We start from the raw sequence: 17,589 nt of genomic DNA on the forward strand, positions 1-17,589 counted from the left end.
TACCAATTCATCTCTCGGTCAGCAGACAGGTGTAGGCCTTTCTTTCAGTTGTTGAACAAATGGAAGGGATTTGAGTGGACGGAAGAGTGTGTTCTAGCTTTTCAGCAGTTGAAAGAGTATCTTTCTCGGCCACTCATTTTGTCTAGGCTCGAGGTGGATGAAATTTTGTTTACCTACATTGCAGTGGCATTCCATGTGATGAGCCTGGTACTGATATAGGTTGATAATGGTGTACAGAGGTCAGTTTATTATGTGAGCAAGTCACTACATGAGGCCGAGGTCTGTTACCTACCACTTGAGAATGTCATTCTAGCAGTGGTATATGCTACACGTAAGCTCCTCTACTATTTCCAATCACACACGGTGGTTGTCTTAACCTAACTCCCACTCAGATCTCTATTTTGGAGTGCTGACTACACAGGGGAATTGCAAAGTGAGGAACGATCCTAGAAACTTTTGATATCAAGTACATGCCTCGCACCTCTGTCAAGGGTCAGGTCCTCACCGACCTAGTAGTTGAGTTTACTGAAACCCTATTAAAAGATAAAGTAGAGGAGCAAAACATGGATAAAAAATCAGTTGGTGCAATCTCCTTTTAAAAGCCTTTGTCCTGAAAGGTCTACGTTGATGGTGCGGCGAACTATAGAGGATCTGGAGTGAGGCTAGTTCTGATATCTCCTAAGAGGATTACAATTGAGAAATCCTTGAGATTAGGCTTCTCAGCCATAAACAATGAAGCTGAGTATAAAGCTCTACTGGTAGGGATGACTATGGTTTAGAAAATAGGTGGAAGAGCAGTAGAAATATTCTCTAATTCAAGACTAGTAGTAGGTCAAATTCAGGGAGGGTTGGAAGTCAGAAATTCCAAAATACAGGAATATTTAAGCCAGGTTAGACATTTATAGTCTGGATTTGAGTCTTTTAATTTATCACAAGTCCCTAGAAGTAGAAATACACATGTAGACTCTCTTGCCACATTGGCAGCCTCCTCGGCACAAAGTTTACCTCGAGTGATCCTTGTAGACGACTTATGTAAACTTACTGAGGTAAAAGGAAATGTGGTTCATGTTCATTAAATAAGGGTGGGTCCTAGCTGGATGAACTCTATTGTACTATTTCTTAAAGAATATGTCTTGCCCGAGAATAAGTCCGAGGCTGAGAAGGTACGGAGGAAGGCTCCTCGATTTTGGCTGTCCAATGACCAAAAGTTGTATAAAAGATCCTTGTTTGGCCCACATCTGCTATGCATACACTCTGAAGCAGTTGATCTACTCCTAGAAGAATTATATGAAAGAATTTGTGGAAGCCATATGGGGGGTAAATCTTTGTCTTACAGGGCCCTTACACAAGGCTATTAATGACCAAATATGCAAAAAGAAGTATAAGAATATGTAAAGAAGTGTGACCAATATCAAAAATTTGCACCAAACATTCATCAACTCGGAGGAGTCCTTAATCTACTGTCCAGTCCTTAGCCTTTTGCTCAATGAAGATTGAACATTATAGGTCTCTTCCCTAAAGCAGCAATGAATAAAAGATATTTGATGGTTAGCACGTATTACTTCACCAAGTGGGTTGAAACTGAACCATTGGCAAATATTAGGGATACGGATGCTAAGAAATTTGTTTGAAAGAATATTATCACTCGGTTTCGTACTCTCATATCAGACAACAGATTGTAATTTGATAGTAAGGCCTTTAGGAGGTATTGCTATGAGCTGAGCATAACAAATAGATATTAAACCCCGGCATATCCATAGGGGAACGGATAGGTTGAAGCTGTCAACAAGGTCATAGTGGGTGGGCTAAAAAAGAGGCTGGACGACACAAAAGGAAAATGGGTAGAAGAACTGCTACATGTCCTTTGGACATACCGAACTACCTCCCATAGGTCCACTAGGGAGACGCCATTTTCAATGATTTATGGGGTCGAGACTGTTATTCCTTTAAAGACTGGATTTCCCACGCTGAGAACAAGTTTCTTCATTCCAAACAGTAATAACAGGCTACTGAAGAAGAGTTTTGACTTAATTGAAGAACGAAGAGAAAATGCCATGGTTTATTTGGCCTATAACCAACATAAACTCAAGCAGGGGTACGATGCCAACGTGAAACTCAGACCACTGGCACCTAGTGACTTGGTGTTAAGAAAGGTTTTAGGAGCTGCAAAGAACCCAGTATAGAGAAAATTAGGACCCAACTGAGAAGGGTTATATCATATCACCTCAATGGCTGGAATAGCTGCATATTATCTTGAAGATCTGAAGGAAAAGGCTGTACCATGCCCCTAGAATGTAAATGACCTGAGAATGTATTATTATTAATAAGAGCTTTCTTCACCATATTTGGGTTTGTTATATTGCATGTCATGCGTTCTACTAGCTATCTAAATATCAAACAGAACTTTGGTCATGCTTGACTCTTCGGACCACATACTTTGGGTAAATTTATATCTTTTAATCATTATTCCAAGTATTAAACAGAACCTTAGCTATGCCTGATTCTTTAGACCATATGTTTTAGGTAAATTAATACTCCCTGACATCAATCTAAGTATTAAACAGAATCTTGGTCATGTCTAACTCCTCAGACCACATACCTTGAGTAAATTAATATCTTTTAATCATTGTTCTAAGTATTAAACATAACTTTAGCTATGCCTGGTTCCTCGGACCACATGCTTTGGGTAAATTAATACTCCTTGACATTTATCTAAGTATCAAACAGAATCTTGGTCATGCCTGGCTCCTCGGACCACATACTTTGAGTAAATTGATATCTTTTAATCATTGTTCTAAGTATTAAACAGAACCTTAGCTATATTTGGTTCCTCGGACCACATGCTTTGGGTAAATTAATACTCCATAACATCTATCTAAGTATCAAACATAACCTTAGCCTACCCGGTTCCTCGGATCATATGCTTTGGGTGTATTAATACTTTCAATTGTTTTCCTAAGAATCAAACAGAATCTTGGTCATGTTTGGCTCCTTGAATCACATATCTTGGATAAATTTATATTTCAAGTTATTAACCTACGTATCAAACAGAATTCTGGTTATACTTGGTTCCTCGGACCACATGCCCGAGGTAAGTAAGCCTATTGAGAATGATGTGGATAAATATTCTGTTGTGATGTATGGATTTGGAAGTTAAAAGTGTGTTTTAATGATGTCGTGGACTTCGTAGTTTTTAATCTGTTTTGTTGACTAGTCAGGAAGGTAGGGGAATTGTGTTAACACTTATGCAGATAACTAAATGGGGTCATATCTCCTTGTCATGATTAGCTAAGTACTAAGTAAAACAAAAACTGAACAAGCAAAAGACAAAAGTATCACAAATATGAATGAAATATATATATTTCATTAAACTGTGTCTCGGAAAAAGGAAATTTGCTTACAAAAGGTCTAATTATATTACAAACAAAAAGCAAAACAGTTCAAAAAAAGGACAAGGACAATTTAAGACTTCATTTTAATCAAAAGCTTGTCCTTGGGTATCTTAGCAGGTTGGTTGATAGCTACTGTGGAGGATGCCACCTCTTTGCTTTTTGGATCTTCCTTGGCAGGGATGGGAAGAGTTGCTAAGACCAATTCAAGGCTTTGAGAGGCTACCTATCCTTGGAAGTGTCCCTGGGAGCGTCCAAGGGCTTTGTCATCTCAGAGGGGGCTTCTTGCTCCTTGGCTTGCTCTGCTCCCCTCTAAGGATTACTAGGAGGGGAAAGATCCTTGGACAGGGCCTCTTCAGTGAGGCTCGCAACGCTAGGAGCTGTGTCATCCTAGGAAGATGAGAAGCCTGAGGTCCAAATAGCAGGAGGGTAGTATACATTTTCTGCCCTCTTGAGTGCTGAGGAGGACTCAACCCCTGCCTAGTTGGGAGCCTCGTTCCACACTTAGGAGTAGTAAACTCTACACACCCCTATGACTTCAAACCTAAAGGCTTTTTCAGTTTCAGCTACCCCCACTTTGTAGCCGTCCTGCTCAGCCTGGTCCTTGGTTTTATCAGCCTCCTCTAGCTTTTTCGTTAGTATCTTGTTTTGCTCCCTGGTAGTGGCAAGGTCCAGCTCGGCTTAGCGGAGCTACATACGTTGTGTCTTGACTTTCCTCTCTGCCCCCTCCAAAGCAGATACTGCACTTTTTCTCTCATTCTCGAACTGAGAAAGTTGGATCTTTAGCTCCTTTAGGCTCTTCTTAGACATGTTGAAGGCCTCCACAATAGCAATCCTCCTTCCTACCTCGCTCTTGTATTGCTGATGAGAGTAGTCCACCAGCTCCTTGGCCCTAAAGGTAGCTTGGACAGCCTACGTAGGAAATACAATGAAAAAGTAAAGACTTTTTCTTAAAAAAAAAAAGAAAAAGGAAAAAAAAAGAAGTAAATAGACAATGAAGTAAATAAATAGATAATGAGTGTCAAAATTAGCTTACCTTGGCTAGGTCTCTCTTCAGACCTAGAAATACCTCGTGTATCTTTAAGGTCCTTAGTTTGGTCATATCATTGGGTAGCAGTAAAGCCTGCTTTATAGCATTTGCAATGTACCTAACCTTCCCTTGCTGGGGATCCCTGATGAAAGAGTTTGCTAGGAGAGGGGACCTATCTAACATTAGGGCTAGATTCTAGTTGGGAACTCTAGTGTGAAGGTCATGCCCTCTATCTCCAGGAGCCACCTTAGTCTGTGACTTGGGTTGGTTAGTCTTGGCTACCTTAGCTCCTCTCTGAGGCTCAATTTCCTTGGTGGAAATGTCCTTGCCTTCCTTTATCACTTTGTTCCTTATTGATTCCCTCTTCCTTTTCTTGTCTGCAGCTTCCTACTAGGTGTCATGAGAAGTAGGAAGAGGAGGGAGTTTAGCTTGGCTGGCAGTCTCGGGGACCTTATTCCCAGCTTGGGACTCCATCATTTCCAACAAGCTGCCCCTGGGTCTGCGCTGTATCCCCATCTCGTTTGATAAGGATGTAGCTCCTTCAAGGTGACTAGATTGAGGTGGCTAAAGCTAGCCGAGGTCACCAGTTGATGTCTTAGGAGACAAGGGCTAGTTAAAAACCTCGTAGAAGTCATTTGAATATAAGACATCTACTATCTCTTTTTCCTTTTTTTCTTCTTCCTTGTCTTCTTCTTTGTTGGTAGGTTGGGAGGAGGTAGCGTCACCAGTTGTGTGTTGAAATAGAAAAGCTAATTTGAGAATGCCTTTCAGGATAAGTTGAGTGACGAGAGCGCCTTCTAGGCTAGGAGTGCCCTCAAGAAGGAGAAAACTAGGGACGATGACGCTTATCCGGTGCAAGCGAGAGTCTTTGGCTTTTATGATACACTTAGGTGCCTAAAAACTGGACGAGATTTGCGTGTATCCTAGGATCAAGTGAGTCGCTCATAATTGACTGTCCTTGTTTACATATACCTCAGCCTGAAGAATTTTGTCTAGGCTATCCTTGTTGACCAGGTTGAAATTTGGCTCGATGGCGTGTCTATCTGCAAAATTATCAAAGAAACCCAAAAAAAAAAAAAAAAGTTGTCAGAATCAGGAATGGCACAAATCAAAGGGAATAAGGTAATTATAAAATAATCTTCCTAAACTTAAAGCCCCATCTAATTACCCCTCTCTTGTCGAGCAGGGGAGGCCATCGTGTCTTTCCCTTGACACGATCAAAAAATCTTTATTCAGCCCCTTGTTGGATTCGGGGAAGTATTGGATAAGCCTAGCCTCGGGATACCTTGATTTTAGGTAGTACCCCTGTCTTTTTAGATGGTGAAGGTTATAGAACCAGTAGACATTATGGTGGGTTAGCCCTAAACTCATTTTTTCATTAAGGGCGTCTACACTCCCTAATATTTTGAACATGTTTGGGGCACATTAGGTGGGAGCTAACCTATAAGCCCTCAAGTAATCCCTAGTAATGGTACCCATGGAAATTCTCATCCCACCCTTTATAAAGGCAATCATTGGGATCATTACTTCTCCCTTTTGTCTTCTTTCGTGCCACACACCCTCCTTACTATTGGTAAATCTGGTTTTGTATCTCTTACAAAACACGTAACGGAAGCAACAAAACATAAATTTATTTCATTCATGATTGATAATATGCATTATGTAAATTTCAAAATTTAAGAACAAAATAGCGTACTTTGATGCAGTGAAATTCAAAACAAAAAATTAAAAGTACTTGGGGACACTTTTAATTTTCACTTTAATTCCACTTCATGCCCAAGAAGTGTGGTCTTTCAATCAGTTTCCAATGGAGAATAATCGAGTGGCTTCACTCACACATACAAACCATTTCACAATGATGTCTCTCTTAAAATAAAATTATGTATGTTTTTCCATTTATAACTAACTGATTATCTAACTAGATTGGCCTATTGGGCCTTTTTAATTGGGTTTTAGTGTGTGGCTTGGAGTGGGACCAAAATAGACCAATAAGACACTATCAATTATATTTAATATTTAATACCACTATATAAATATAATTGCACTCTAGGCCTTATTAATAAATTATATTCCAAAACTCTAAAGATATTATATGACCCCTCCATGAAATATCCATAGTGAACAAAGTCATAAAAAACTGTCACTTTGTAAACAACTATTTTATCATTGAGAACCCGGTTTAATATTTTAGTTATTCACATTTATTAAAATCCAATTTCAATAAATATAAGCTTTAGTAACTCCTTACTAAAGTGGGTGCCCTGAATAACCAGTTCCCATCAAACTTATCTCAAGGGGATATTTCGTGTCTCTATAAAAAGAGATTATGGATTTCATCTTAAGAATATGTGTTCCCTCAACACTATGTGTGGTTACCCAACATACTGAGATTTTGACTGTGAATATTAGATCTCACTCTTGATATATGAAAGTAACCTATATTTCATGATCGAGTTCACTATTCTCTCAGGATTAAGAGTATATGAAATTAGAAGTTGTGAGATTAATTATTCAGGTGATAGTTTTTGATTGAATAATTAATCTTCTAGTGGTCCAGTTCAATATGTCTTAACTCTTAAGACATATCAGGACATCAACTAGAAGTTTCTACTTCTATAACGAAGACAAATCATCTTAGTTGATGTGTTATAGTTTTCGCAGATGAAATGCCCAATTTCATCATCGACTACGAACTACATTTTGAGTTTACAAAGAACTTATGATTTATATATTTTGACTTTTCACATAAATCACATACTATGCATTTCATGGACTATGATAATGTCTCATTAGTTCATTTATAAATAGTCTCATATAATTAAACAATTTAATTATTTATGACATGTCAATAAATTGGATTTTAGGGCATAAACCCCAACACTTATAGTATCTAATGAACACCCCTGGTGGGATCCTATATAAAGCTCTAAAGCTCTCTTTTCCCTCCTTAGAGTCTACCAGGCTTTTGAATTTACCTATTTCTAAAAAGGTTTGGGGGAACTGAGAAGATTGAGAGAAGAAAATGGAGCTGAGGAGAAAAAAAGTACAGAGAAAAGAAAAATATACGAAAAAAGAGAGTGTAAAAGTTTATAAAGACTTACAGGAAGGAGAAAAGTATCCTCAAACAAGCTTTTAGGTTTTATAAGGGCACGAGTGAGTGGGGAGAAGTTGGCAGGTATAGTGTATATGAGCTAGAACGAAGTGAATGCTAAAGTGAGATGAGTGATTGATTTGAATGATATTTATATCAAAGAGAAAGTTACAAAGCGGGAAAATTCCCGCCCAGGTCTTAACAAAGTCCTTAGCTATTGGATTCGCATTGCATTGGGGGATAGAGAGCCACAAAAAATTAATGAAGTCGTGTCTTGTATGCCGAAGCGTCAGGAGCGTGTCTTGGACAGTTAAAAAGGCGTCTACATAGGCGGAGGTGATGTATGATGAGCTTGGACTAACTAAGGTGACATCAAAATCCTCATTTCTTTATGGGGAGCCAAAAAGAAGAATCTCAAGGGGCTATGATAAGGGTATTGGACCTAGAAGCTCATTATCTGTATATATATATATATATATTGGGCCTGGGGCCTAATCTTAGGACGAAAGGTTGTCCAAAGAGAAGAAAACATTTTCAAAGGGGTCTGTGTTAGTAAATGAAGAAGTTAGTTTCGGTCATAAGGACTTAAAAGGGTAGGCTGAGGATGAATGACTCCTTGGCAAACCAAAGCCGAGGTTCGAAGAAGTGGTCTGCCGTCTAAGGGAACGTTCCAGGAAGTCTTGTAGGTATGGATAAGCATTATAAAAACCTAGGATAGGGGGGAGTCCTAAAATATCTAAGGAGAAGGCTACTATTATCGCATTGAATACTTTGCAGCTGACTTTTGAACTACATTAATGTGGAGAAGACTCCTGAACAGTGTTGCATTGGCTTCCCTAATGCACAAAGGGCCTGAAAGGGTGTCCGATGGGACAAGTACTCAAGTAGTAGCTTGGATGATCAATAAGTGGAGAGTCAAGATTGTTTAAAGAGAACTGTGTAATGAAAGTGATCCTCCACAGTGAAGAGATCGAAACGAAGAATTATAGTATCAAGAACTGACTTTGTAATCAAACTTGTAAGAGATATATAAGAACCAATCTCCTCAGACTTTACCGAGGACAATTTTCTTCAGTTTAAACTTGTTTATCTTCATTCTTTTATTTTCAAGATTTACCTTATTTGTTGTTTAATTCACTAAAACCCAATTTTTTCAACCCACTCTCTATAAATTCATTGTTTTGGGCTTCTTGGGCTTGAGTCCATCTATCTTTTGGGCTAGAGACTCCAATCTAGTCATTTCAATCTCATTATCAATGTTGCAAACTACATATCTTTCAAAAATTTAGTTAAATAAGATTTTAATTTTAATCTAAAACTTTTTGTTTGATAATTACCACATGGAAACAAACTTCCACTAACACTACAGTTGAGAATTCATATTAATCTACATTTGTAAATTAATAAGCCATATGTTACACATAATAACATAACATGGATTTATAACCCCAAGTAAAAATGGCTTCGCTACTAGTTATCCTAGTACAACTTAAAATAGAGGAAAATGTAAAAAGAAAAGTAGTATTAATATTTAAAATACTAATACAAAATATGAGATATTGAGACACAAAAATAAAACGACTATTTTTATTTCTTTAGGCTAAATGATAATATCATTGAGAGGAAAACCATACAAACAAATAAACCAACCTTTTAGTTTTTTAAAACATAAGAACATAGATTTTTTAATGAATTATTTTTATTATTTTCCAAAAGAAATTTTAAATGGTTCTTCCATCAATTAGTATTTTGAAAGCACAAATATGAAGGGGGTGAAAAAAAGTAAACTGTTTTTTTATTCACCAAAAAATATTTGAAATCAATATTATTCTTTTAGAAAGAAAAATGAGTATTTGTTATTTGAAAATCAGCATTTAATTTTGGGTTGAAAGTCGCACGTGCAACGCTAGTAGGCATGTCGCTGAGGCCAGTCCATTCAATTTATTTTTCTCTATCTCACTTTCCCTCGCCGTAACCGATGCAAGGTGGCGGTGGATGCCTATGAGGGTCGCCGGAGATCCACAAGAGCAAGAGCGAGGAGAGCTTACAGAAGAAGCGCCTTCAAGCCACTCACCAGCAATCCTTCTCTTCCTCTATCCACCACCACCGTCAAAAAGAAGGTAACTTCTACTGCTACTGTCATCCAATTCAATGTTGTTGACGATCATCCGTGCTTTTCTAGGGTTTCACTGTTTGAAAATTCAAAAACCCTAGATTTGGAGTTTCGGGAGTAGAGGTTTTTGCTGATATTCTGGTCCAGCGGTTGATTCCTTGTAAGAATTCTTTCCACTTTTTTCTATATTTGTTCAATTTTATTGTTCAGAGGTATTGAGTTCTGTGTTTTTTTTATTCTTACGATATTTGTGGTTTTTTTTTTGGCTTCTCTTTGGATCCCTTTCTTGTTGCTCTTTTTTGGCTTTGTGGTGGCTTTTGGTTATTGGGTTTTCTGGGTTTTGTTCAAATTTTGGTTTTAATGTGTTTTTTGATAAATCTGTTTGGGATTATAGTTCGGTTTTCTGTAGCTTCTGTTTCCAAACTTTAGGTTGAAATAAATCCATATTGAATATCTCTCTGTGAAAATTATGTGTATATAACCATTTATAGGTTTATTGATTAATATGATCTTTTAATGTATAACTACTTTAAAAAAAACTGATTCCTTGTGTTTACAAAGAAAATTTATTTGGATCTTGTTACGGAAGCTTATCTTGTAAAACATTGTGAGAAAAGAGAAGTAGTAATCAAGGAAACATTTATCAAAACATTTTAAGAATAGCCAAAGAAAATGTATCTGAAGTGTGATGATCGTATAAATTGTCCCATCAAAATTTGATAGTTTTCATGTTTGAAGATTACCCATCTGGAATTTTTGTTATTTTCCGTTCTGTATTGATTATATATATTATTGAATGGTAGTCTTAAATTGCATACGGACTTGAATTGATTATCATGTTCCTGTTGTTTTAAAAGATTTTTCATTTATTTTCTATGTTTCTCCTTTGAAATTTGTGGCATGAAGTTTATTGACTCTATGAAATTACAATAGTAAAAATATCTACATATGAGTTGACTCTATGAAATTTTGAACAGAAGTACTTTCTGTTCATTTTTAACATCTCCCAGGTTATAATACCATGCATCTCCCTAAAATTATGTTACAGCTACGATTTACGAGTGATCTCCTTATGGAGCTGGATTCTGGTGTGGGGTTGGCAATGCAGCTGTGCCACACCCTTTTCTTCCTTTGGGTGGTGCTGCTAACATAGTAAAGGTTTGATGGCTTTTTCATGACACCATCTGTCATGGTCATGTTAGTCGTGCGCTCCCATATTCTGTACTCTTTGCTTGTAGAATTTGGCTGCTGTAACATTAACATCAACTTGTACTCCAATTTACAAAGCCTTTGCCAAAGGAGAAAACATTGGGGATGTAACTGCTAAAGGAGAATGTGTTGGGAATATTGCAGATCTGGTATGCTTATTAAACTTCTCGTTCTATTTTTACAGGATGATATCTATATTTGGAATGAGAGATAGGTCTATCAAATGAAATTTATTGTGACATGGGTTTGTAGACTTATATACTGTTTTGACATCTTTCTAGAACAAAAAAAGGGAAGAAGAAGATTTGACATCATTACATCTAACATAAGAACTCTCCAAAATCTGTATGGAGTAACCTAAATCTCGGTTCATGTATCAAGGATCGAGACGAATTTTAATATCTCTATTCATTTGACAAGTCATGGCCACAAAAGGAGGATTTTATGCCAAGTCTAAAGTCATTGGGAACATTAAATCCGTTGACCTCTCCACAGTACCATGCAATAAAAAATTAAAAATCAACCACACAGCAGTGTTGCCCTACCCACAAGTTTTGACTCTTATTAGTGGTAACATTTCCTTTCCCCTCACGTTAAAAATGGATTGAGTTTGTACGTTATGCAATATACTCTCAAGTCATCTATATATATAGTAATTTAGATCATGCTTTGGTGGCTTAGCTTTCAATACTTTTGGGGCATGCATACTTTATTTACACTTCTCATGATTCATGAAAGTAAAACAATTTGACTTGGTTTCACGCCAAATTTTATTTAGTTTGGTTATGGAAAATTGAAGTCTTAGTGCAAAAAATTGACGGTGAAACTCATGTCCAATAAATTAAATCCTTCAAGTGACATAAGCTTTTAAGGTATAGGATCCTTTCAATTATTTGGTTTAAACCAAACAAATCATATTTGTCAAAGCAATTACAACTAGTTTGAATTCAATCTTTTTATATTTTGATCACGAAATATACTCGAGATGTATCATAGAAGAATATTCTATAACTGTACATAGAAATTATTTCCTTTTGTGATTTGAATTCTTATGTACTTGATACTACTAAAGTTTGTTCCTCTCTCACTTTCTTGATGGTCTTTTCGAGCCCTTTGATTTTGTCGTATTGCCTTAGGCATCAATCAATATGTCTAGATATATCTCCAGACATTGATGTTTTACAGTATATTCTCTTGCAGCCTGCAGGATTTGTACCCTTCTTTCATCCTCTTTGATTTTTCATTTTTGTTTTTAAATATTTGATTATATTGTTTCTTGGCAATATTTTTGTTCCAAAATTTGATCTTGATTCAGAAGTAGCAAGGAGGAACTATGTGTTGCCTACAGCAACTCACAAATTCTTGCTTGGTATGTAGGAATGTGGAGAACAATCTATGTGGAGAACAATCTATGTGCAGGTCAAATCCTTAGTTAATGGGTTAACTCCTTTATTGGGTTCACAATTCATTTGTTATGGTGGGTGTACAAGTATCCTAAAATGGGAAGTCCCTTAGAAACGATGTCAGTGTTGGTGAATCACTCGTCTACCTTCCCTTTTTTACCCTTGGTTCTTGGTTTCTCTCTCTCTTCCTACTCTCCAATGTCTAGCCCCTTTTCCTTCCCTTTCTTTCCCTATTTATAGCCTTCCTTTAGTGGATTAGAAATGATTAATTTTAGTTATTTTCATGCAGGTGGGGCCCTTCAGGATTATTCCTATCAGACTTGGGTCCCACTTTAGAAATGGAGATTCCAGGCTTTGGGACTTACAGTAGACGCAGGATATTGCTTGACAGTGATACTCCCCATGGGCCTACCAATATTGGGCCAATGACCGTACGATAGCCCCCCTTTGATTCCGTCCTGCACCTTGGGGATGGAATCAAGGATTCTCATTAAGGGTTCGTTTGGATAGCACTTATTGTTGTTGAAAGTTGATAAAAACTTATTGTTGCTGAAAACACTGTAGCAAAATAATTTTTAAATGTGTGAATAGTGTTGTGGGACTCACTTTTAATATTAAATATGACGTGAACAGTGCGTGAACAGTACACGCACAGTACACGCACAGTACTTTTTGTCCCCAAAGTCAACAAGTGCGGAAGAAAAAAAAAAAAAAAGAAAAAAAAAAAGAAGAGAAAACGCGAGAGATGAAACGCGCCGCAGCTTAACACTGTATCCAAACCCAGGCTAAATTACATGTTGCTCCTCGGGCATACCAATCGTCGTCCATTAAATGTGGACAAGACAGCCTGGGATTGTGACGCATATGATAGCAAGCTGTCCAATCCAATAGTGATCATTATCTGACGGTTCATGTATCGAGGCCACTCGTGTAACAGCTTAAAAAAGGAGGAATTAATGTCATTCCCGCCTAAAACCCATTTGATGTTTTTGTTATCCTCTCCCCTATAAATTGAACTTTCCTCCCTCACTGACCATTTCTTACTTCCTTCTCACTTTTATTGTTTGTAGTTCCTGAGCACCTTACTTCTCCCCGAGATCGTCCTCTTTAGCGTGCCTACTATAAGTTCTTTAATCCTTGCCTTTTTTCTTTAAGTTCCCCTCTTATCCCTTAATAGAAATGGGTTTTGCACACCTTCTCAAGACCGAGACCGCTTTAGCCAATTTTAGGGCTAGATTTAATGTACCCGTAGAAGTAAATATAGAATATTTCCATGAGGGCAGTATAGAGAATGATAGACGCCTTCATGTAGTGTTTTTTCCTTTGATGGCCATACTAGAGGGTGGGGTTGGATTTTCAGTAGACCCCTTAATACTTAGGACACTTAGGTTTTACAGCCTCTGCCCTGACCAACTCCCACCAAATTTCTACAGAGTGATGAGTTGTGTAAGTCGGCTCAACAACTTGTACGGTTTACACCTCGACCAACATGACATTAATTTCATGTATAGTTTATGTGGTAACTAGAGGTCGGGGTATTACCTTAAGGTCTGGGACACTAGGGTTCAGTTAATATTGTGCCTCCCCAACTCCAATAAGAACTTGGTGGGAGAGTAAGTCAAAGTGAGCAGCAACTGACTTGCCAACGATCTAACTTGTTCGACCTCACCTCGGAAGATTGGTCGGTATCACCCCCCTTTCTATAATTATTCATATTTTTGTTATTTATCACTTGTTAAATGTTATAATTTTACTTGGACACTTTTATTCCTCTTTGTTTATGCAGACACCAAATGTTACAAGCCAAATCCCAGCATTATACACGTCTGAGACCTGAATATGTGCTGCGTTCCGAGATCTTCGTGCATTACAACGGTCAATTGAGGGCTTCTCACGTCATTCTCAGGTGTACCCCTTCATACACGAGCTATTAGGATCCAGGGCAGGCATTGATCCTTGGAAGTCCGTTACTCTCCTACCTTGACGTACGTCCTCGTGGATTCCTCCCGAGGGGATTGTTGCTCGAAGAAGCACGATGCCTAGGTTCTCGACAAATAAGGGAGGAATTATTGCTCCCAGTCAGGGACGCTCTGCTGATCAGGTATTCCACTATTATGTCGAGCATATTCCCCTCGAAGAGCTGGTCGGGGCAGATCAGGCCGAGCATGTTCCTGTCGAAGAGCCGGCCAGGGCACATTAGGCCAAGGGACTAGAGACAGTACAACTCGTTGACTCTTCCTCCCAAGGTACAGAGACTGAGGACCCTATAGCCGAGATGGTAGTCAAGCAAAAAATGACAGCGGACTGTTTTCTACCAAGGGGCAGTTAGCCTCCCAGCAGCAACCCCCTCCTCCTCTAGCTCATCATGGACGCAAAAGGCCACGGGAAACTATAGAGTCAATTGAGTGTCCAAGCGATGCACCATTTGGTCCCCGTCCTCCCTCGAGCAACGTTCCTCTAGCTATCCAAGAGCCTCCCTTAGACTCGAGGCCTGCAAAGATGATAGGCTTTAATGTAGCCTCCTCCTCGACACCATCTGCACTGGGCTGGCAGAGTGTGTTCATGCTAGGTGACCAACCCCTTTCGGTGAACTCCAGTATCTGGAACTAGGCTAGTGGGCAAGGTGGTTGGATTGCAGACAGCTTAGGATAGGCCTTGCTGCTGCTTGATGACATGTGCTACTTTAAGGAGGGTGCTGATGAGTCAATAGCTCTAAGGCTCAAGTGGCATACCATCGTGGTAAATCTCAAATTCTTTTCTTCATTACCCTTCTTTTCATATTTACCATGTTTGCTTGCCTCTTGTGGCTATCTTAGCTTTCTCCCTCTTTTCTTTATGCCTTAGTAGCCCACTCAGATGACTCATATGCTTGAGGGGAGGCTAAGGTTGCCGTGGAGGAGGCTGATAAGGAGAGAGCCCTCAAGGAAGTATCCGAGGCCAATCTGCGAGATTTGGGGACCACGTTGGCGACTGTTGGGCGGAGGGCTACAGAAGTTGAGAGTGCCTGCACTTTGGCCGAGCAATGGGCAGTTGGCTTGGAGGGCAAACTAGGGGAAGCCGAGATAAAGCTCGCACAAGTCGAAAGCGTGATTTTTGCTTGGAACAAGGAGGCGGCTTATCTAAAAGCGGTGGTGGCAAAGAGTGAGGACAAGTTTTGCAATATGGGGTTTGCTGACGCCGAGAACTCCAGTGAACCCATCATGGTTGAATCTCAGCGGTATGGGTTTGGGGAAGGATGGATGGTTGCTGTGAATGCCATGGGCCTTCTTGAGGATTTCGCTTTTAGGGACCCCGAACAAATACCTTACCCCGAGGGGCTGATCCGTCCCCTGTTCAGACCACCAATCAGCTTGAAGAAAAAGATAGCCTCAGTATAAGGGAGTTGGTTGAAGAGATTGACTCTCATGCCAAGGTGATTGAGCTGGATGGGTCAACCAACCCCACCGCCGTGGAAGATCAAGTGCTGCCCTCCACCCTGCCGAATCTCGACCTTCAAACTACCTTGGGCACATCTCCCAATCCTGTAGACCTTGCCCTGATCCTAGAAGCTTGAAGTTTACCTTCTTAGTCATTGTTTTTTACTTTTCCTTGCTTATCTTAGGTGCCACCAATGTTTGGTGGCCAAATGTTTAAATTAAGTTCAATTCTATTAACGTTTAAATTGATACACTAGGAGCGGATTTGCTCATGTTTGGTGAAGTTAATTTATTTTATCCTTCTTCTTTTGTTTATTGCTACTTTACGTTTAGTCCTAACTCTTATCGAATGCACCATGTGGGTGTAGTCTTGAACAGGTCGAGAATTGCCTTTGTGATTTTAAACTTGGAAGAAATTTTCAGTAAGATTTCCACCTAGTTGATGACTGGAATTAGGTTGAGGTTAGGCTTCCATCCTTAGAAAATTTTCGGTAAGGTTTTCACCTGGTCGGTGGCTGGGGTCAGGCTGAGGCTAGGCTTTTGTCCTTAGAAAATTCTTGATAAAGTTTCCACCTGGTCGGCGACCGGAGTCAGGCCAAGGCTAGGCTTCTGTCCATAGGAAATTCTTGATACGGTTTCCACCTAGTCGGTGACCGGGGTCAGGCAGAGGCTAGGCTTCTGTCCTTAGAAAATTTTTGATGCACTATCTTTGAGCAACAAGGGTTAGACACACTACATAGATATGCAATACCACATATAGAGAAGTGATTGAGTACAATGCTCTTTTAAGGCTTTACATATTTAGTGATAATATTTTTTCAGGTTTTGAACATTTCATGGTTGGGGAAGTGGTTTCTCCTCCATATCCTCTAGATAATATGCCCTTGCCTCGGCAATGGCAGTAATTTTATTCGGCCCTTCCTAGTTCGGGGCGAGCTTCTTAGCGTTGATGTCCCGAGCACCTTCTACTGCCCTATGTAGCACCAAGTCCCCCGCACAGAATTCCCTCGATCTTACCCTTTTATCGTATCTTTGAGCCATCTTCTGTTGATAATTTGCTAGTCGAATAGTTGCCATTTCTCAGTGTTTCTCTAGCAAATCAAGTTGCTTTGTCATTAACTCATCATAGGCCGGAGAAAAATTCGAGATCCTCATGTTGGACAAGCTTATCTCCGTGCGTATAACTGCCTCTGCTCTATAAGTTAGAGAATAAGGGGTTTTGCTAGATGATCTTCACGGCATTGTTCGGTAAGCCCATAGCACATTCGGCAATTCCTCAGTCCATCTACCTTTAGCTCCTTCTATCCTCTTCTTCAATCCATTCATGATTGCTTTGTTTGTTGCCTTGGCTTGGCCATTACTCTAGAGATACACTGGGGTCGAATATGTGTTCTTTATTTCAAGGTTGCAGCAATACTTATGGAAAGCTTTACTATCAAATTGTAGTCCATTATCCGACACCAAGGACTTTGGCACTCCAAACCTCGTCATTATGTTCTTCTAGACAAATTTCTTAACATCTACGTCCCGGATGTTAGTCAGCACTTCGGCCTCGACCCACTTGGTAAAATAATCAACGGCTACCAAAACAAACCTCTTGTTCCTAGTTGCTTGGGGAAACGAGCCAATGATATTTAGCCCCCATTGTGCGAAGGGCCATGGATTACTGATGAGATTTAAACTTCTTGCTGGTTGATGTATGATCGGGGCATGCTTCTAGCATTGTTCACGCCTTCTTACATACTCGGAAGCGTCTCTCTGCATTCTTGGCCACCAGAACCCTTGCGTCATAGCTCAGTAAGCTAGTGACCGGCCCCCAATGTGGTTGCCACATATTCCTTCATGTAATTCGGTTAAAAGATCATTAACTTTAGAGGGATGAAGGCACAATAAATAAGGTCCTCCAAATAACCTCTTGTATAACCTTCGGTCTTGGGA

At 39.3% G+C, this 17,589-nt stretch overlaps 1 long non-coding RNA gene across 5 annotated transcripts; it reads left to right on the plus strand.

Moving 5' to 3' along the window:
* The first annotated feature begins 9,389 nt into the window (after positions 1–9,389).
* LOC112006861 (uncharacterized) lies at positions 9,390–15,580 on the plus strand. Of its 5 annotated transcripts, none has more exons than XR_010625334.1 (5): positions 9,390–9,783; positions 10,672–10,981; positions 12,210–13,916; positions 14,022–14,974; positions 15,080–15,580. It is a non-coding gene; the product is annotated as an uncharacterized LOC112006861 (long non-coding RNA). The 5 variants fall into 5 exon arrangements; XR_010625335.1 differs by having other exon boundaries at positions 15,083–15,580; XR_010625336.1 differs by lacking the exon at positions 12,210–13,916.
* Positions 15,581–17,589: the final 2,009 nt, after the last annotated feature.

The sequence above is a fragment of the Quercus suber genome, unplaced genomic scaffold (genome assembly GCF_002906115.3).
Source record: "Quercus suber isolate HL8 unplaced genomic scaffold, Cork oak 2.0 scaffold_565, whole genome shotgun sequence".
Lineage (NCBI taxonomy): Eukaryota > Viridiplantae > Streptophyta > Magnoliopsida > Fagales > Fagaceae > Quercus > Quercus suber.